We start from the raw sequence: 5,701 nt of genomic DNA, 5'->3' as shown, positions 1-5,701 counted from the left end.
ACTGTACCCATGCTGGCTGCACTGTGACACTCTCAACTCCCACAGACAGTTCCCAATTCCCAACCACAGTTCTCTTTAGTGATTTTCGTTGGAAACTATTTCTTGAACCTACTTGCAAGGTTTATGTTTGTTTAACTTGTCAAACTTCAGACTGTACACGTGTGCGTGGAGACACTTTTGTACTTGCAACAAATCATAAGCGAGTGGCTGCATGATTATCAATGCTTAATTATTGCATTACATATCATAGTCATATCATGTCTGTTATTCATCAATTTAACAACCTGCACATAACTAGAATGCGCATGGCATGCTCACCGGAAGCAGAATGTCATGACTACAGCCAAATAAAGTGTTGTAAAATGTAACCAGCATGTTTGAAAAGATGGTAGAGAACTGCTGAAACTGCTTACAGACACACATATATATATATTGTACTGGAGGTTATCGGTCCCAGCACGGTGAGGTGTGTAAAAGGAAGCCGACGAACTTGTAGTGCGCGCTCAATCGGTGTCTATAGCCGAGACTGGCCCATTTCCATGGTCTTGCATCAACTGACCTTCACAAGCTACATTAAGGATGTCGTCAGTCATCAACCTCTGTGAGCAGGTGAATGCATCCATTACCGAAGCCAATGAGATAAGGCATGTTATGAAAAGCATAGACGATGCCTTTAATAGGTTTATGGCCAAGAACTCTATGATGCCAGCTCAAGTAATTGAGCTTTGTCAAAGTCTTGATGAGCTGCGCAAACAGCGCCTTTCCACCTGTCGTACCCAGTTTGAAATCCGCGTAATTCTCGACCGTGGAGCCAAAAAGTATTGGCGCTGATCATTCTGCCTTGCTGCCATAGATTCAGCAATACATTTGAAAAGAAGTGGCTCGCAAGCTATCTTTTGTGAGCTGTGTTATTGAGCCTACTTCCACATTAGACCCCTCGCTCCGTCTTGTGATCCAGGTGCAAGTTGCCCAGGCACTCGCACCTCCCTCTTAACGGCTGTATGTGACCGCACCTCTGACTTATGCTGAAGCTATCGCCCAACCTCATGCTTGACCGACCAGCCCAGCCATCATTTTCTACTCGTCGCCACGTCTGGTAAACCCGGTTCATGTACCGTTCTTGCGTACCAGACCTTCTATTAACCCCTGGACCACTCCAGATATTCGCCCTATTGTTTCCGGGATACATTGTGCCGTTTCTGTCACCGCTGTGGACTTCCCCTATTTTCGTGATGGCGCAATAATAACCTTACCATTTTATTCCTCATCCATAAGACTTGTATTCACATCGGCCCACGTTCAAATCATGTCAGTCTCCTTCACGCAGTTTTCATTCCATTTCTCCTATGCTTCGCTGTCCTAGCGCTGTCCAGGATGAAAACTGTTAGCCGCAGTTCCCTAAACAAGAACTGCGCGCCATCGAAATTTTCAGGAACTCATCCTTCCCTTCCTAATAAGATTGCAGTATTTGTAGAAGGCATCATGACAAATGCTCTTGTAAACGCAGGGGCTGCAGTTTCTGTAATAAGTGAAGACCTCTGCCGTGAACTCAAGAAAGTGATGATAACGGTTCCCAATCTTTCATTGCAGACGTCAAGCTCGCAGCACATCAAGCCTTTGGCAACATGTAAAAGTCGTGCAGTGATTCAAGACGTACTATAATGCGTTGAATTAGTCATTCAATGGCATGCATTGAATGAAATTATTCTGGGCAGGGACTTCCATTCCGTGCATCATGCTGTGGTCAGCTGTGCGCAATTCCCTTTGTCCCTGTTCAGCGACACTACCGTTGACTTCCCTGGCCAGTCTCCTAAAGTGGTTGTTGCTACTGATGTCGTCATCTCTCCCTTCTCTGCCGCCTTGGTGCCAATGTCGTGCAACTGTATCTGACTCAACTGCCCTGTTTACACCATCTGAGGAGTGTGCGCATCACTGGATCTTTCTACTCCAGTTTGTCGTTGTCATACTCGCCGATGGTTCCGGTGCAATTTATGTATGCAATCCATTTCCCTGTCCTTCAACTCTATTATACACAATGAATGTGTGGGACGTCTCGACAGTTTTTATGTCATTCTCCCATTTGACCTACCTTCTGATAAGTACCGATGCTTATCGGTGCCATAACTTTTGCTGCTGCGCTCGTGTTACCTTCTCTAGATATTTTCTTGCATACCGTCGATGGTGCACTTACGCCAGCCCAACACTGTCAGCTTGTTCAACTGCTTGAACGTTTTCGTGCCTCTTTTGACCTCGGCCAGCCTACCTTGAGGCGCACGTACATCAGCGGTTGTTCACCGTATCGACACCAGTCACCATGCTTCATTTCGCCAGCGTCCATACCCTGTTTGAGTAGCTGAACGCCGGATCATTGACGAACACGTAGACAACATGATGCAACGTGGTGTGATCCAGCCCTCCCACAGACCTTGCGCATCTGGTTATTCTGGTGCGGAAAAAGAACGCCTCAAGCAGATTTTGTGTGTGTAAATGTATATGTATACAAACACATATACAAGGGTTTTAAAAAAATTCGTGACATAAATACCATGGCCACGCAAGGTGCATGGAAATTTCTCAATGCTAAACACTTTCACATCAGCAAGGCAAGTTACATAAAAGTCGCGACCCAAATTCAGTCACTGTTCTGTGCATTACGGCTGGAATTTTTCTTTTGCGTAACCGAAAAATAAGAAAACGAGTGAATAAGCCCAGTCCGAAAAAAGTATTATAGCAAACAACTATATTAAAGAGATCAAGCTGTAACCACTTGTCCCGATTTTTCAAACACTGTTCATAACGGTCAGCGTGTGTATTTTATAAGATATATATTTGCAAGAGATTAAACGCACTTTACATAACCAAATCGCAGCCACTTGCTGTCCGTGAACCTAACATTGAAATGGTGTGAGAGCAGCAAAGAACGGCCGCATATAACCGGCCAGGTCTCGCAACGACCTTGAAGCGCTTGCGTGATTCTATCGCTGCACCATCGGATGAGCGTCCAAGTCTCCCACGGTGGCGGCGGCATCGACCTTCGGCGGTTCCTGACGTTTGGTCGCAAAGTAGCGAAGCGGGAAATAAATCAGGTGGGGAATAGCCGCTATGACGAGCAATTTCTTCCATGAGATCCTTGCCTTGGTGAGCCTCGACATGATCAGTCCCCACCGCGCAGTCGAATGAATGAAAGATTGAATGAACGGAACAGGAACGCCGGTTCACTTCACGTGGATACACTCCCAAGATTTGGCTGGTAGCGCAGCTTCGAACGGAAGCCAGACATTCGTTCTCATTAATCCTGAAGATTGGATTACGAAAACCGTGGGAAATAGGCCAGCGGTTTGCGTAACTCACATCGTTGCTCAAACCAACGCCGTCGCATGCAATCCATTGATGCAATCTGCAGCGGCAACCGAGTTGCGAAAAACTTGCGCTCCCGTGCGCAGTCGCAGTCACACTGGTGGTTTCGTAACTTTTGTTGTTCCGGCGTCCCAATCGCTTCCGCAGCATTGAACAAGCAAGAACACAGCCTTTAAGATCGCCATTTAAAGTTCAGAGAACGTTGCAAACATGACAGCTATGACATTACCGGTTGGTTTCGGCCGGTTTCGGCCGTTTCGGTCAACGTTACTTTGGTTTCAGCAACGTACCGGTCGTGCTCTAGTGTCGGCATGCTTTAGGCGCAGCTCTACGGCAAAGCATAGCTGCAACACATGTCCTTCGAGATTGGTTTTTATTATTTCTCCGAGGCGTCGTTGAAGGCTACGGTGTTAACCAGCCAAAGACAGAAATATTCGGGGATCAGCATCCAAATATTCCAGCTATGACAAAGTGCAGAAAATCAAGGAGCAAAACGTAGTAAATTCAAGCCACGTAAAGTGCTGATGCAGGTCATTTGAAGTGCTAACGCTATGCGTCCGAAGCTCTCTTCAGAGCTGAGCGCTTTATTTTCTTCTGTGCATTAAATTTGTGTCTAATGACAAGAATTAGTGACGCAAAATCTTTATATTCAATATCTACCAGCGTATTTAAAACAAAACCTAACAAGTATTACACGTCGTATAATTCACGCGCACGGACCTCTTTAGTCAGCCTTAAAACAACTTTATTGACAAACATATGCATTATTATAGCATTTTAAATAAACAGGTATGTGCGTTCTATTACGTAAATGCCGATAATTTTAAATTCTAGAATTTATTATTCCTAATTTAGCTAATTTTCTGCTACAAAACATAAGCTTGTTGAAAGCGGTGGCCCTTTCTTTCTGGGCTATAAATGCCGCTGCCGCCACAATAAGGGTAGAGGTTCGGTCCGGATCCCGTGAGCTGCTTCTCCGTCATGTTCTTTGTCAGGATATAGGAATCTGTTGAATCACAACTCCACGGGAATAATTTGACCGAACTTTTTGCATTTTTTAACTTTACACGACTATTGTCATCGTCATATAACGAACGCATCGAAACGTTTCACTAAATTTTCAAACGTTACTTAATCATTTTTCGACTATTAAGTTAGAAAGTGCAAGAGAGTGGATGGGACCTACTGCGCGCATATGTTGAAACCATCCACCAACGGTAGAACAATGCAATGGAACTTTGTTACAGTAGTTATCTCAGTTACACTGAGACCCTGCGGGGTTCAAAAAATTCATCACGGAAATGTGTCTTTCATTAGAGGAGTTAATATGCCAGAAACAGGCATACAGTACCTGGCTTTCATGCAAAGCGAATACAAAAGGGGTAAAAAACAGGGACGCTTGTTTCATGCTTCACTGAACAAGAATCTTATCTTGTAGAAAGTACGAAAAAATGTGGAACGCTTCACGATTTTGCGTGTCATCCTTGCGCAGGGGCCATGCTAATCTTCTCTGTATCGTTCCAATTTTAGTATATGTACTTTGGAAGTACAGTAGGGTACCTTTCATTCAACTATATATAGCCAAGAATTTTCGACGGTACCAAAGCCGCGGTTGCAGGTTCTCAATGTTACAAGTTTTGAAGTCACAGCTTTTGATAATCCACATATATTGGAATGTTTTATTGCCTGTTGGTCTCTTAGCGAAGACTTGTTATATTAACTGCCGTTTATTTAAACGAATCGGACACTTAAAACGAAATGATTTCTCTTTAGAACGACAAAACTACAACGGCGGCCTTCTACGCTTGTGTCGCCCTCTCGTGGGCATTGTATCAGTTAACACATATAGCCGCGTAAATTCAAAACAAGGATCCTATCGGTTGATTTCAAACTTAAGAAAAAAAAATCAACCCAGCTGAACGAGTTAGTATAAAGTCCAAACTAATCTATACACGACGGCATGGATGGCGTCTGAACTTGGCACTCGTCGTAACACTATAAATTATACTACGCTAATAACCACGTATACCGCACAAATAGTACTAGCAAGTCCTTCAGAGCTTGCTTTCAAGATCACTACGTCACAAGCCTCGCGACCCGTTCCTTATGCGAGTTCAGAGAAGTTACAGCTATTGTAGCGAAACTATAATGTGCCACTTTCGCCCCCACTGCCAAATGTAAAGGAAGGGAGGTCAAACTCTATGGGGTCAAAATATGCGATTTGCACTTGCCCTACTTTTGAACGCTGCGTGTACACTGACAAATTCAGCAGAACAACAGCTCAGGCAAAGTTATGTTTTTTTTTAATTTTTTATACAAAATACCTCTAAAGGCCCTCGCAACC

At 44.2% G+C, this 5,701-nt stretch overlaps 1 non-coding gene across 1 annotated transcript; it reads right to left on the bottom strand.

Annotated features, from left to right (window-relative positions):
• Positions 1-4,804: 4,804 nt before the first annotated feature.
• LOC119432052 (U6 spliceosomal RNA) lies at positions 4,805-4,907 on the bottom strand. The gene has a single exon (XR_005188125.1). It is a non-coding gene; the product is annotated as a U6 spliceosomal RNA (small nuclear RNA).
• Between the last annotated feature and the right edge of the window lie 794 nt (positions 4,908-5,701).

This window comes from Dermacentor silvarum, chromosome 10 (genome assembly GCF_013339745.2).
Source record: "Dermacentor silvarum isolate Dsil-2018 chromosome 10, BIME_Dsil_1.4, whole genome shotgun sequence".
Taxonomy (NCBI): domain Eukaryota; kingdom Metazoa; phylum Arthropoda; class Arachnida; order Ixodida; family Ixodidae; genus Dermacentor; species Dermacentor silvarum.
Note: the sequence above shows the minus strand (reverse complement) of the source record. Positions and strands in the feature narration are given on the sequence as shown.